Genomic DNA, 16,552 nt, shown 5'->3' with positions numbered 1-16,552 from the left:
GGGCTCCGGGTCAGTGGGATGAGGAGGCACAAGGGCCTGGGCACAGTGAGGGGTCGCAGGGTCCTAGGACCAGGCTTCTCAGGGCCCGCATCATGGAGCGATAAGGGGACAGTATCACCGACCAACCGACAGTTCCCTGCTGCCACAACACCACCACCACAATCTCTCGGTCTGTGTGCCCAGGCGCCAGGGGTTTCAACACAAAGATCCCCAAGAGGTAGCTAGTCTTTCCCCAGTTCATTCATTCAACAAATATTTACTGAGTGACGATCTGCCCGGGACATAATGTGGCCCATGTGTGTGCCAGTCTCCTTCTGTGTATCATCACTAATTCACACCCAGCTCCTGCTCCGGGAAACGGAGCTTCAGAAAAATGATGCAGCAGGCCCAGCACCACCAGGTGAGCGCACCCAGGTCTGTCTGACTCTGGCACACTTCATCAGTGTCCCTTGTACCTCTTGTTAGTTTTTTATTGTGCTTTTTCAAGAATAATCCCTGCCTCTGGACACTCTTCAAATCTATCCAGGTAAAGGTTTCAAACTAGGAGGAGAAAACTCGGACCAACAGACAGCTCCGGAATGCCAAGTGTCGGGGACAACCTGCTGCAGACGCCTCCAAAGGTGAGCAAGACCTGTTACCTCTGGATGGAGTTCACAAGACAGGAATAAAAGTAACAAGTGTGTGATCTTCCAACGCACAGATACATGTCACACCCATGCACACACACAAGTCAGAAGGAACTCTTCAGATTGCAATGAGCATCCTATTGTTTTTATACCCCTGCTCCGTTTTCTCCCGTGGCCGTGGCAGCCTGTGGTTTTGCTATTGTCTCTCCTTTCACCTCCTTCCCTGTCCCCGTTTCCCTGACATGACAACCCGGTGAGAAGAACACTGGGGTAGTCAGGCTGGATGAGAGGTATCATTAGAAGTGCATTGATATTATTGAAGACAGGGCTCATTAAAACAAGATAATAAAGACCAAGACGATACCCGGGAAAGCCGGCTGTCCGGGTGCCCCCGCACAAAGTACTTCGTTAGTGCTCCTAATTAATACTAACAACTGTCACGAAATAAAAATATCACACCCCTTCAGATCTGCCTGCCTATCAGGAGCTATTCTAGTTGAAAAGCCCCCCTGTCTGTTTCTCTGTGATCCCTTTCTTAAATAATTGGTGTGGTTTGATTGATAACGTGGATTCCTCTTTAAAGGAAAACACACTATTTTTCATAATCAGAGCTGGAATGCATAATGAGCAGGCTGGTGATGCCTTCAGCATCAGGTCTGTCAAAGCGCACAGTTATTTCCATATTGATGCAAACTAAGATATTACACTCTCTCATTACGTTGACGTGGCACATCTTTCAACAGCCAGCTCCAAATCATACATTCCTTGCAAACAAAATTACCTTCATTTTCTCCTTTGGTTCAGCAGAGCTAGCAGTTAAAATGTGCCCTAACAAGCTAATCAACTAATTTTTAGAATATGTTGGAACCGTTTAATATTCTAAAAGAAAACAAGAAAAAGTTGCTAATGGGTCTGCAGGCATAAACAGAAATAAATAGACAACTGGTTCATTGAGCATTAGCATACTTAAGTTTGAGCCAGTCACGGTGGAATTCATTTTGCAAGTCAAAAAAGCAGTATCTATTTGTATCCACAAGCTAAACAACCTCATTTACTCAGTACATACTTGAGTAGATAACCTTGGCATGAAGGTAACAAGGAGAAAGGATTCTTTTGAAGAGTGCTGTGTTCTCTAGGCTGGGCGGTGGGCAGTTCAGGGAGTGGCTGAGCTCTGCAGCCAGGGGTCTGCCTCCTAGCTCTGCCGTGAAGAAATGCTAAGCTGTGTCTGGGGGTGCTTCAAGAGCTCAGAGGCAGCCCAGAGCCAAGTACATTCCAAGGGAGATGACAAATGATTCTTTCTATGTGGCCATGAGTGGAGGAGTCTGGAGAACTCCTATTGGTGGCCCACACCTGGGGTGGTCCCAGACAAATTGGGGTTTGAACCTCAGAGCACTGGGGTCTCCCAGGTGCTTGACTTTGGGCAGGTATGCCTCAGGGTCCTCCTCCTAAAGGAAGAAAGATAAAGGGTCCCTGCTCAGAGCTGGAGGGTGACTTCAACAGAGCAATGCACACAAAGGGCTTGGCACATGGTAAGCCCCTCCTTGGGTGTTAGCTGTTATCTCAGGGAATAACCTATTTCCACTTTTCTGATTCCTGCTCTCCAGGCAGGCCTGATTCCCCTCCAGCCCCCAAATGTGCCCATGGGTCCTACCTTCTTGCCTCTGTCCACCTATACCCTCCTCCTGGCCTGGCCTGCCTTTCTCCCCTCACCACCTTCCACCACCCAAATCCTGCCTTTCCTCATCTTTCTAGGCCCTTCTCAAATAGAGTGACCCCTGGAAGCCTTCCCCATCCCCGCTTGACACCCCCACCCCCAGGCAAAGCCTCCTGTGACTTTGAAGCTGGTGTAGCCTTTTCATCAAGATCACGTGAACTGTCCCCACTAAGCCTTGAGGGTGGGGACGGCGGCTTGTTTCTTTGGGGTCAGCACTAAACATGGTGCCAGCACACAGTGGATGCTCAGCTCACGTTTGCCGCATGGACAGATGATGAATGGATGGACAGACAGACCCTCCAGGGGCAAAAAGCCTGCACCAAGGGACAGCACTTTACGTGCATCACTGTCGGGCCCTTCCCATCGGTCTCACTGGCCAGTGGTCATCAGTATGTATGTTTTTATCCCTTGCCCTGCTGCACTGTCCTTAGGAGGCCTCTTCCACGCTGTCCTGTCCACACAGTTTGCTACTCAGACTAGCCTGCCGTGTACCACTGAGTCCCTAGCACTGCTGGAATGACCACTAGTGGTATCACCTGTGTGCAGGATGATACATGGCATGTTTAATAACTCACGGGCACTGGCATGGAAAAGGGGACATGCTGGCAGATAGGCCAGGTATACTGGCTACATTCTAGCCCGCTATGGTTTGAATGTGACCCCTCCGAAGTTCAGGTGCTGCCAAGGTGACAATGTTAAGAGGTGGGGCCTTTAGGAGTTGATCGGTCATCGAGGGCTCCCCGCTCATGGGATTGAGGCCCTCATAAAAGACGCCCCACACAGCATGCAATGGCCTGGCCTTTCCACCTGCTGCCTCCACAAGAAAGCCCTGACCAGATTCTGGCACCTTGATCTTGGACTTTCCAGCCTCCAGAACTATGAGAAAATAAATTTCTGTATAAATTACCCAGTCCTGGGTATGCTGTTAGAGCAGCAAAAAACAGACTAAGACGGGGACTGGTACCAGGAGTGTCGCACCTGCTCTGTGACTGCCCCTCGTTCAGACCCTGCCTAGGCCTGGGGTCAGTCTTGCCTCTCTGTCCGCAGCACAGTACCTGGCACAGAGCATCACTCAGTGGAGGCTGGATGGGGCTGACCAGCTGCCTCTGGCTGAGAAGAGAAGCCGGTGGACAGCCCCTCTGTCCCTCTCATAGGTATAGTCTCCAAGGCCACCTCCTAGAACTAGCACTTCTTTTTTTTTGTGGTTTTTGGCCGGGGCTGGGTTTGAAATTGCCACCTCCGGCATATGGGACCGGCGCCCTACTCCTTGAGCAACAGCGCCGCCCAGAACTAGCACTTTTTGTCCTCAACCAGCCCAACTCTGATAGACAGTGAAGACCAAAGGTTGGCATTTTTCACTCTGACACTGATTCCGAAAGCTGTTAAAAAAAAAAAAATGAACTAAGTCAAAATACGACTTGCTGGCCACAGCTCCTCATCTTCCCCAGAGGCTTCACCACGGCTGTGGCCAGAGGATGCAGTTGCAGCACAGTGGCTGTGCCTCCCATCTGCATAGCATTTTGCTGGTTCCCCAAAACTCACACATATATGACCCCACTGACTTCATCACACTTCACCCCAGCCTAGGCACTGATGCACCCACTTTTCAGATGAGAAAAATTGATGCTCCTGGAGATTGAGTGACTTGTCCAAGCGCTTTGCTAGGAAGAGACAGGGCCATGAATTGGTAAGTTACCTGCTGTATTCGAACACCCAGAAAAGAGTTTCAGAGCTCTATCAGAAATTTGCAAAAGAATTGGTAAGAGAGGCTCAGCGCCTGTAGCTCAGTGAGTAGGGCACCAGCCACATACACCGAGGCTGGTGGGTTCGAGCCCAGCCTGAACATGCTAAAACAACAATGACAACTCCAACCAAAAAATAGCTGGGCGTTGTGGCAGGTGCCTGTAGTCTCAGCTACTTGGGAGGCTGAGGCAAGAGAATCGCTTAAACCCAAGAGTTTGAGGTTGCTGTGAGCTGTAACGCCATGGCAACTCCACTGAGGGCAACATAGTAAGACTCTGTCTCAAAAAAATAAAAGAATAAAATTGAAAAAATAAAAAAAGAATTGGTAAGAGGTGCTTAGGAAAGTAAATGAAGAAAATAAAATCCTGACATATCACGTTAAAAAAAAAAAAGAGCTGGGCGGCGCCTGTGGCTCAGTCGGTAAGGTGCCGGCCCCATGTGCCGAGGGTGGCGGGTTCAAGCCCGGCCCCGGCCAAACTGCAACCAAGAAATGGCCGGGTGTTGTGGCGGGCACCTGTAGTCCCAGCTGCTCAGGAGGCTGAGGCAAGAGAATCGCTTGGGCCCGGGAGTTGGAGGCTGCTGTGAGCCGTGTGAGGCCACGGCACTCTACCAAGGGCCATAAGGTGAGACTCTGTCTCTACAAAAAAAAAAAAAAAGAGCTGGGGCTGGGACTGGAACCCAGGTCTGGCTCCTGCCCTCATTTGCTTTTCTTTGCCCCATGGTGCTTCTCTAAAATTTGTGAAATCTGCTCAGCACTTAGCAAATAGCTCCTGAATATCTACTAGACAAGGGGAGGCAGAAAGAGCCCCAAAGGCAGGAACAGGCCTGCCGTGTTCAAAGAGAGAAGGGCCCGGGCGGCTCTCCGGAGCAGGGACCACGCAGAGATGAAGAATGGGTAGGAACCCAAGTTGACTTTCAGATCACAGGACTTTTAGGAGATTTGCATAATTTATTTTCTTTTGAAAATCGCCCTCTAAATTTATAAATACAGTGATGAATTTTCCCCTTTTGATGAAAACCAATAGGCATAAATTGCTAACCCCAAACCTACCATCAAGGAAAAGTAAGAACATCAGGCATTGACTTGAAAAAGGACTGTTCAAAGCTGATCACTGCAACTCCAATTTAAGAAAATGTTTGTTTTGGCTTGGTGCCCGTAGCACAGTGGTTGCAGCGCCGACCGAGGCTGGCAGATTCGAACCCAGCCCCAGCCAGCTAAACAACAATGACAACTTCAACAAAAAAATAGCCAGGCACAGTGGCAGGCGCCTATAGTCCCAGCTACTTGCAAGGCTGAGGCAAGAGAATCACTTAAGCCCAAGAGTTAGAGGTTGCTGTGAGCTGTGATGCCATGGTACTCTACCGAGGGCAACATAGTAAGACTCTGTCTCCAAAAAGAAAAAAGTTTGTTTTACATAAATGCACTTTTAGGGCTACCTAGATACTCAGTTTTAACAATCAGATTGACAAAGATCGCACCCTTGGCAGGTAGGAGAGGAGCTGGCAGAGGTTGGGAGACAGGGCTGTGTGAGGTAAAGGGGAAACTGGTCTTCCTCCCGCAACGGCAGAGAGACCTGTTCGTCACAGCTCTGCACGTGACGTGGGTATCGTCATTTAGGAGGCAGATTTCAATTCCATTTCTCACCTTACTAAGCCAGGGAATAATCTATTTTCACTTTTCTGATTCCTTAAAAACATTTAAAAAAGAAAAGGTAAAGGGCCAGTTTGGTAGACAGGGAGACACACGAAAAGTTGTTAAGTGGACCCTTCCCGGAGGCGTGCAGAGGTCAGAGGCAGCACACATCAAGTTAGTGGAGCCCCAGCCCACACACCTTCAGGCATCGTGGTAACAAAACTGTGGGACGTTGCAGATGCAGAACACATACATGTCAGGGTTGCTGGCTCGCTCCTTCCCCTGTGTAGACACGACCTCATACACCCGCATGTGAAGGGTTGTCATGGAAACAATAGCTCACCCTCTGGACCTGTGAGACAAAATGGCCCCAGGCATCTGAGCCACCAGCTGGATGGGTGAATGCAAGTGAAAGCAGAAAGTGGGCAGCGGGCAGCAGGGCCCACAGCACCCACACCCGTTCATCCTTTATGCAGTGCTGGGTTGCAGGGAGAGGGGGAGGGAGACCAGTCTCTGCCCTCAAGAGGCTTACAGAAAGTGCCACCAAGGGGGTGCAAATCACTCTGCCACAGGGGACAGAGGCAGTGGGGGGACAGGTGGAGAGCAGAATTTAGGAGGTCAGAGGATATTGCAATGACGTCTGACTGCGGAGGGCAGAGAGCTCTTTCTCCAGGATGTGGACTTCCAGCTGGGTATGAGCGAAGGCTGGGACTTTGCATAGAACAGCTGAGGCAGAGGGACTCGCGTTAGAACCGTGTTTCTCTGCAGTGGAGGGTGTGCAAAGGCAGACGTGAGAGAGAAGCAGATTTGCAGCATCAGAAAATAGCCTTAGTACAGAAATTGCACAGGTTGTTGTCTAGCTGATAAGATTCTTTGCAGGGAAAATAGTTTCTTAAAAATGCAGGTTGTAGATTTCTGAAGGGCTACCGTGTGCAGTTTGATTTGAAAGCTTCTGGTGTTGAAAGTTCCTAGATATTTTAATGGTTCCTTTCATATTTTGACTCATACAGGGTGGCAGAACAAACGCCTAGGAATTAGCATCAGTAGGAGATGTGGAGCTTTTTGCAGTGTTGCATTAGAGGTGTGCCTTTTTGTTTAATTGCATAATAAAATTAAAGTCCAGATTGGGTTTGGGAATAGGGTGTTATTACAAGAATAATCAGATGGTTATAGAAGGAGAAGTTTGGTTGCCATAGTGAGGCTCGAGCCCCTGCCCTCACATCCTGGCCATGGGACATCAGGTGTCCAGCCCTTCCCTGGCCAGAGAAAGGAGGTGCTCATCATGACCCTCTCTTGCAGGCTCTGAGGCCGCACACATGCCATTCTGAAACTGTCATTCCAGGCACATAGGAGATATTTGAGCTTGAACCATGTTGCTGGTCGGTGAGATTGTGGGCATGACTGCCAGGTAAATCAAGATGCAGAGAAACAGGCCTGCTCCAGCCAAGCCCCCCTGGGGGACACGTTGGGGCGGTGGGGGAGGCTGCACCAGGGCTGAGTTTCAAGCTGGGTTGTGTGGTTTGAGGGCACAGAGGAACCAGCCACATTCATTCCAGTCTTTGGATTCCATTTGGGATCTCCGAAGTTTTGCTGTAGGAGATGAAAAAAAATACTGTGCTCTGACAGTCAAGGGAGACAATTATAGGAATCTCATCTGGGGGTGGTTGTGAACAGAGTCACTGAACTTGCCCAGTGGCCAGAGGGGCTGGTTCCCACAAACTCCCAGAACTCGTCAAGTAGCACTGGAACAGACCAACCCAACAGTGCCTGCAAACTCACCAAGGACTCCCACCCGGAGGCACTATGGCGGCTTTGCTCAAAATATGCTTATTGACTGTGGCATTCTGTCTTGTTTATTAATTAGTTAATATTTTCTGAGTGCTGTGCTGATGAATAATGCCACTTAGGAGGCAACTTTTCATGGCATTTCTGCTGTTGTTCATATAATGCCACGTGGACATTGCTGCCCAGCTCTGGGATGATGGTGTGCTTTAAACAAAAAACAAAGTCCTGCCCCGGCAGAGTTGGAAGATTCCAGCACAATAGCAAAAACAAAACAAAACAAAATACCAGCAAAATGGAGCACAGATGAATCAGGCCCTTCTGAGCATCACATCTGGAAGTCAGGAAGCAAACGAGAATTAGTGTATTGGAGTGTCCAGAAGGCAAGTCTGCAGACGTCAGCTCCTCGGGCGCCAAGGTGAGAGGAGCTTCAGAAACGAGGAGCTCTGCATTGCCTGTGAGGCTGCCCCCACCCCCAGAGATACACGGGGAATATCACATACCGAGGAAATCCACCCCACAGTCCAACCCATGTTGCTCCCATTTTACGGACAGGAAAGCTGAGGTGTACCCAAAACAGAACTCCCCCTTTGTGGCCAAGTCTCACCCTGACAGAATGATCTTGACATTAACCCAGTGTAATAAGGTGAGGGAAATCCTTCCTGCAGCTGACTCGTGAATTTCAAAAAGACTCCGGTCTTTACCTGGAAAAATTAATTGACAAATCCACTCAGAACAGAAGCCCAGTCCCGCAGAGCTGATGGGTGTGAAGCTGCCCTGCAAAAGCGGGGCCCAGATGAGGAGAGGGATGGAGGAAGCAGGGAGAGGTGGGACGGGGGAGGCAGGGATGGGGGGAAAGGGGAGGCAGGGACGGGGGGGGAAGGGGAGGCAGGGAGAGGAGGGAACAGGGGAGGCAGGGAGAGGTGGGACGGGGAGGCAGGGATGGGGGGAAGGGGAGGCAGGGAGAGGTGGGACGGGGGAGGCAGGGAGAGGTGGGATGGGGGAGGCAGGGACGGGGGGGAAGGGGAGGCAGGGTGAGGAGGGAACAGGGGAGGCAGGGAGAGGTGGGATGGGGGAGGCAGGGAGAGGTGCGACGGGGAGGCAGGGAGAGGGGGAAGGGGAGGCAGGGAGAGGAGGGAAGGGGAGGCAGGAGAGGAGGCAGGGAGAGGGGGAACAGGGGAATTAGGGAGAGGAGCGGGGCAAGGAGAGGAGGGACAGGGGAGGCAGAGAGAGGCAGAGGCCGTGCAGAGCGCGACGTGGCGTTCTTGGTGGCTTCAGCAATGTCAGCACACTGGTGAAATGCTGCCGAGCATGGATCTCCTGAGAACAACCAGTGAAGGGGGAGGAACTTCGTGCACAGGTCACGGGGAAGCAACTGGAACATCCTGTGCAGATTCACCTGTGAGCACCAAGAAGGAAGTTTCAGGGGAGGACAGCAGCTTCTCAAAGGCCATGGTCGTGAGAATTCAAACCAGATTTACCTAAACCCTGGCCGGCACAGAGGCCCGGCCCCCCTCAGCAACAACAAAATGTGAGCTCCAAGACGGAAGGGGCCACACCTACCAAAGAAGACTCCCCAGGAGCTTGAGTTTCAGGGCTCCCCACTGGCATAAGCCCCTTCCAAGGCATGGGGTGCCTTGGCCTTTGGTATTTGTGATTTTATTTCTTTGAAGAAGGTCCCTCCAAAGTTGCATAAGCATCAAGTTAAAAAACCTGGCCTGCCCCTGCTTGCCTACCTGGTCACCACTTTAGCCCCAGAGCCCACCAGCTCTGTGCCTGGCACACAGAAGGGGCCGCTTAAATTTCAGTATCAGGTGGGTGGATGGGTGGATATAAGGATGGAAGGAAAGAAACATGAATGGACAAATAGTCGGATAGAAGGGATGGGGAGACGGAGGGAACCTGGAAACAGGGCAGAATAGGTAACTGGATGGAGAGAAGGGGAAGGAAATGGATGGATAGAGAGATGGATGGACAGGCTGATGGAAGGGAGAAAATATAGATCGTGGAGATGTGAAGGGAGAAACAAAGGGAAAGTATGAAGCAAAAATGGGTGGATGGATAGAAGGCAGAGAGGAAGGGCAGAGAGCAATGGTGGCCAATTTTTAACTGAAGAGAAATTGAAAGCTTTTGACTAAAAGAGAAGAGTTCTATTTTAATTTAATTTGCACAACACCAAAAGCAAATCTTAGTAAGAAGGGACTTGATGCACACAATAGAGAAATTCCAATAAAGAGTCATCTACAAAGAGAAAAGTACTCACAAGGAGTCCTCCTTGGCCTCACCTCAAACATTAACTGATACTCGAAGCAGGGGAACAAGTTATAAGTTCTGTTTATATTTCCAGTTGTGAGTTTAACTATTTAGTTTTTAAGTTTCCATCTTGGTGAGATCTTTAGCCACCATTAGCAAATTTAGAAGTGCTTGAATTTCAAAAGGAATGTTTTCTCTCTCCAGTCTCCCCTGGCCCAGCAGGGCTCTGGGAGCAGCAAGGAATTTCTGTGGACGTTTCTAATGGAGCTGTCTCCAATAGCTGAAGGTTCCTCCTTCACACCGGAAGCTCCATGAAGAGATGAACCAAAGGAAAGGCCTGAAGTGCTCGAATGCCTTTCATCACTAGTTTCTCCTGTGGCCGCTTGGTTTTGAGAGGAAATACGAAGCTTGGAAAGGGGATGACTCCCCTATTTGCTAAGAGCTGCTGTTTAACAGTGTGTTGCTGGTGATCGGCCTTCCAGAGTGCCACCTACAGAATGCATGTCCCCTCCCAAAAAGCTATGCCTACCTGAAATCTCAGAACATCACCTTATTTGGGATAAAGGTCTTTGCAGAGGTCATGAAAGTAAGGATTTTGAGATGAGATCATCCCGAACAAGGGTGAGCCCTAAATCCAATGACAAGGGTCCTTTCCTTACAAGAAGACCCCTGGGCAGGAGAGAAGGCCCTGGGACAGCAGAGGCAGGAGGAGGAATGAGGAAGCCACAAGCTCAGGAGCACCTGGAGCCACAGAACCATGAGCAGCAAGGACTCAGGCTCCCCCAGAGGCTTTAGAGGAAGCCCAGCCCTGACAACACCTTGATTTTGAACTTCTGGCCACCACATGACAAGAGAATAAATTTCTGCCGTTTCAAGCCACCAAGATTGTGATAACTGGTTGCGGCGGCCCAAGGAAACTTGGCCCAAGGAAACTTGGCCCAAGGGGGGCTGTTGTCTATGTGGCCTGACTTTGATAAAACCCTGTTTCTTCCTCCCCTAACCTCCCTGTTGGTGACAGAAAAAAACTTATCCAAGTAAAGTAGTCATTGTGATAAAATTATTTTTTCCTCCAGGAAACAATCCCAACTAGCTGGGCAGAAGTATTTGAAAAAAGTGATTGCCTCCATGTCTCTGCTGGATATACCCATATGACCTTGGTCTCATTTTCAAATCCATCTAATCGGGCCGATAATTATTTGAAACATGCTTCATATGACTAAATAATAAAACATATGTTCCCATTGAATAGTTGCATACATCACGCCTTTGGATGGTCATTGTTCACTAATTCTTTATTCTACTAGGTATACCTCATGTGATGCTTCCAAGATGATACCTGCCCTGTCATTTTATTCACTAGGAAAACATAGACTCCAAAATTTTAATTTGAAACATAGCAGGAATAGTTATTTCTTTGGAAGGAAAAAAATGGTATTTTACCAGAACCATAGATTTCCAAGTTAGAAATGAAGTACTTTGATATGGTTTTTAAAACAAATAAATACAAAGAAATCCGGCTGGGTGCAGTGGCTCACAGCTGTAATCCTAGCACTCTGGGAGGCTGAGGTAGAGGATCATTTGAGCTCAGGAGTTTGAGATCAGCCTGAGTGAGATCAAGAACCTGTCTGTACAAAAAATAGAAAAATTACCTGCATGTGGTGGCATGTGCCTGTAGTCACAGCTACTTGAGAGGCTGAGGCAGGAGGATTGCTTAAGCTTAGGAGTTGGAGGTTGCTATGATGATGCCACTGCACTCTAGCTGTAAGACTCCATCTCGAAGGAAGGAAAGAAAGAAGGAAGGAAGGGAGGGAAGAGGAGAGAGGGAAGGAATCAGAGGGTAATTTCTAAATCATCATGAACTGGTGCTACCTTTAGCAACAACAAAAAGCTTGAAAGAAAGACCCTACTAACAATAACAAGAGTAAGAATTATAGCAACTAGTGAAGGAGTGTGGACTCTAAGTGCAAAGCCAGATGCTCTAACTCTGTAAGTGATTCTCAGTCAGAGGTGATTTTTGTCTCTAGGGGATATTTGACAATGTCTAAAGATACTTTTGGTTGTCACTACTGGGCTGGGGGAGCGGGGTGCTGGGGGTAGAGACCCAGGGGTGCTGCTAAACATTCTACAGTGAACAGGACAGGCCCCACCACCACCACAAATGGTCCAGCTCAGAATGTGTCATTGACCGTGATGTTGAGAAACTTTGGTCTACGCCATTTCCTGTGACTCTCAACTAACACTCCCCAAAAAAGCCTATTACAGGGCCTTAATAGACCCAGCCTATAGATAAGGGGCCGGAGTTTCCAGGACAATGAGTAATGTGCTCGTTTACTCTGTAGGGATGTATACCAAAACAACAGTCACCTACCAAACAGGACCTTGGGAAAGGATCAGAGAAAGAATCCAGGAATGCTATGGTGTCCAGCAGCACATTGAAATAATGCTGAAACTATTATGCTTCTGTCTGTCTGTCACGTTGACCGTGAATACGTCATGTGCCAAGAGGAAGCTCTTGTGCAACCTGCCAGTCAGAGTCTGCCTCTCCTTAGACTTTTTTCTCTGTTTTATCATCCGTAATTGGATAACTTTTCTCCAATTTTCTCCTTGCAACAGTGAAGATAAGGTTTCTGTTTAATCATCCTCTGCTAAGCACTTGCAATCAGGCAGGATATTGCTGCTTTTAAAATAAGACAATGACATTTAATGACTTTCATTTCTTCCTATACAAAAGATTAATTTATATGCCGGAATCATCGTTTCATTGGAAAATTCAGCCTATTCTTTTTGAAATGCTGTATGTAATATGATTAACAACTCAATCCCCCCTTATATTTTTTAATTTCGTGGCTTTCTCTGTGTATATTTACCTTCACAATCTAATTTAGCCTTTGCTTTAATGTGAGGATAAAATTAGTGAGTGGAGCAGAGGAGAGGCGTCATGTGCCACGTCCTCTGAGAGGACCTGGGGGGTCAACCTGCCCTGTTCCCAGGTATTGCTGGCACTTTAACAAGAAAGAACCATCTCGGTTAGTGACTGGAGCATTTGGGACCTTGCTTGAAATGCCTGCTTAGTCCAACAGATAGAATCCTAGGATCTGTCCTTAACATTCCCACTTCCCTTTGCATCCTCCCACGCACCCTCAGCTCTGCCCACTCCTTAGTCCCCCGAAATTCAATGCCTCCTCACATTCCCGCGTCTCATTTCAAGACTTTTCCTTCTACCTGAATGCCTTCTCTTTTCTCTTCTCTCAAAACCCCATTTACCCTTCAAAGTTCATCTCAAATATCTCATCCCTGAAGCCCTCATGGATTCCCCTGCGGAAATGGCTCCTCCCTCCTGGGCTCTCTGAGACCTCACTATTGAGGCTCAGGGTCCATTCTGCCTCTTATGATGAGGACGGCTGCCACTTGATTGGCCTTGGTTGCTAATCACCACGGTGTCCCAGTCAAGCCTTCCAACAGCCCTGTGCCGCCAGAACATCCGTAGCATTTTACTGATGGCGAAGTGGAGGATGAGAGAACTTTGATGTGCTCAAGTTCCCCCGGTTATGAAGGGGGCTTAGTGAGCCATGGCCGCAAACCCTCCAAAATCTTCTCCTTATAAAACCCAGTGAAAAGCCGCTGTTGGTGCTGAGAAGGATCTGAAGGGTTCGCCAACAGAGAGGATCACTACTGCTGCAGCCAGACACCCCCACGGGCAGGTGGGCCGCCTCTCCCAGTTGTCCTGGAAAAATTGCCCCCATCTCCTCCTGCCCCCAAGGGCCCTGTGGACCTGTTTTCATATGGAAATTACCACATTAAACATGCAAATATGAAACCTTCTAAGATTCATAAAATGATGCCATTACTCAATATTAATAAAATATATTTATCCATCATCTACAAGATTTTTACCACCACAAAAAATCACATTATTTTATGTCTCAAGTGGAAGGCAAGTTTTCTGCCGATCCTCAGGCCAAGTTCCGGCCTCAGCAACTTGCTTCTAATTCTTCCTGATGTTAGTGCTGGTGTGACCTGTTTCCTGAGAGAAAAGATGCCCTTTTGGGATGGAGTCTTTCAGTCCCCCTTGTCTCTAGCGCTCACAGATGACTTGAATCCATCGTGACAACACGTGCCCCCAAAGCTGTACATTACAGAAACTGGGAATTCCTTTCGCAAAGGGCTGAGTAGATGTTGTCAGGAAAAACAAACCATAGTTAGAACAGTTTTGCCCAAGAATAGAGACTGATTCATCTCTATCCAGAAAGCCCTCACCCTCCTCTCTACATGATCCCCAATATGCTAGAACCCAGCCATTCTAGACAGAGGAGGGGTCCCACCTTTCCTTCCAGTACTCCAGCCATCCCCACTGTCTGCCACAGAGATAGGGCGTCTGCCATAGTGTCTGCCACTGTCTGCCATATAAATCTGAAATTTATTTTTCAAATTTCAGATTTATATGTACAGATGATTCGGTTACATAGTTTGGGTTTGTTAGGTAAAGTCCAAGATGTAGTTGTGCCCCACACCCAGGAGGTGTGCCATATACCCTTACATTGTGCACATAGGTGAGAGCTTACTAATTGCCCTCCACCCTTCACCCTCTCCTCCTCCCCCTTCCCCCACTCGAGTTTAATTGTGTTTTTGGCTTGTATGGGTGTGTATTTGCTTGTCTACTGGTTTCACATTAGTATTGAGTACATTGGATACTTGCTTTTCTAATCTTTTGATACTTTACCAAGTACAATGTTCTTCAGCTCCATCCAGGCTAATACAAAAGATATAAAGTCTCCATCTTTCTTTTTCTTTCTTTCTTTTTTTTTTTGCAGTTTTTGGCCAGGGCTGGGTTTGAACCCACCACCTCCGGCATATGGGGCCGGCGCCCTACTCCTTTAAGCCACAGGCACCACCCAAGTCTCCATCTTTCTGTGGCTGAAGAGTATTCCATGGTGTACATATACCACAGTTTATTTATCCACTCGTGGGTTGATTCCGCATCTTGGCGATTGTAAATTGAGCTACGATAAACATTCTAGTGCAAATTTTCTTCTGGTAAAATGATTCTTTTCTTCTGGGTAGATACCTACTAATGGGATTGCAGGATCAAATGGGAGGTCTGCTTTTAGTTCTTTGAGGGGTCTCCATGTCTTTCCATAGGGGCTGTATCAGTTTGCAGTCTCCCCAGCAGGGTGAGTGTCCTCTTTTTCACACCCTCGCCAGCATCTGCAGCTTTGGGACTTTGTGGTGTGTAAACTCCACCCAACCTTTATCCTGATGCCATCCAGTATAAAATGTGCCCTCCACCAGGTCACCTATGATCCAGAGAGCTGTGGTGGGCAGAGATGTAGGCACCTTAAAGAATTTGGTACAAAGCTCTGCATTGACACCCCAAAGGCTGGCAGGAATGTGGAACATAGGAAGGCTCGTTCATTGCTGCTGGGAAGACAAAATGAGATAGCCACTTTGTACACTTTCAGGTTCTTATAAAACATACTCTTCCCATAAGATCCAGCAATTGCGCTCCTTAGTACTTACCCAAATGAGTAGAAAATTTACGTCCTTGGCTCGGAGTCCATAGCTCAGTAGTTAGGGCACCGGCCATGTACACCAAGGCTAGTGGGTTTGAACCCAGCCAGGGCCTGCTAAACAAACAAACAAAATAGCTGGGGCAGGGGCCTGAGGCAAGAAAATTGCTTGAGCCCAGGAGTCTAAGGTTGCTGTAAGCTCTGACACCACGGCACTAAACAGAGAGTGACAAAGGAGACCCTGTCTCAAGAAAAAAAGAAAAAAGAAAAGAAAGAAAATTGACGTCCCACAAAAATCTGCACATGGATGTTTGTAGCAGCTTTATTCATAATTGTTGGACTTGGTCGCAACCAAGATGACTTTTAGTAGGTAAGTGGACAAACTGTGGTATATCCAGATAATGGCATGTGACTCAGAACTAAAAAGGAATGAATTATCAAGCCACCAAAGATGGAAAGGCACCTTACGTGCATGTTGCTAAGTGAAAGTAGCCTGTCTAAGAAGGCTACATGCTCTGTGATTCCAGACACATGACTCTCTGGAAAGGGGGGAAAGAACTATGGAGAGAGTGAAAATGATCCAGAGTTGTGGGGGGAGGAATCAGTGGAGCACACATAGGGAGGGAGGGAGGAATCAGTGGAATACAGAGGGGAGAGAGGGAAGAATCAGTGGAGCACAGAGGGGAGGGAGGGAGGAATCAGCAGAGAACAGAGGGGAGGGAGGGAAAAATCAGTGGAGCACAGAGGGGAGAGAGGGAGGGAGGAAAGAATCAGTGGAGCACAGACGGGAGGGAGGGAGGAATCAGAGGAGCACAGAGGGGAGGGGAGGAGAAATCAGTGGAGCACAGAGGGCCTTGTGGCACTGGAACTACTATCTGATACTGTAATGGTGTCATTACACATGTCCCCATTCATAGAATGGATAATACCAAGAGTGAACCCTACTGTAAACTGTGAACTTGGGGTGATAATAATGAATCATTGTGGGCTCATCATAACAAATGTGCCACTCTGGGAGGGATGTTGATAATGGGGGAGGCTATGCAAGTGGGAGGTAGGGACTATGTGGGGAATCTCTGTATATTCTGCCCAATTTTGCTATGAACCTGAGACTGCTCTAAAAAATAAAGTCGGGAGACATAATAAAAGATGGCGGCCGAGTAACAGCCTCCCTGCAACAGGGCACGGTGAGACTGGACAGATAAGACTCCAGGCATCTCTGGCTGGTGGGGTCTGCCTGTAATCATCCCTTTGAGGATACAGGGAGTCAGCAACAGACTTCTGGACCCCAAGG

The sequence above is a fragment of the Nycticebus coucang genome, chromosome 3, assembly GCF_027406575.1.
Source record: "Nycticebus coucang isolate mNycCou1 chromosome 3, mNycCou1.pri, whole genome shotgun sequence".
Classification (NCBI taxonomy): domain Eukaryota; kingdom Metazoa; phylum Chordata; class Mammalia; order Primates; family Lorisidae; genus Nycticebus; species Nycticebus coucang.
This window is presented reverse-complemented; position numbering follows the sequence as displayed.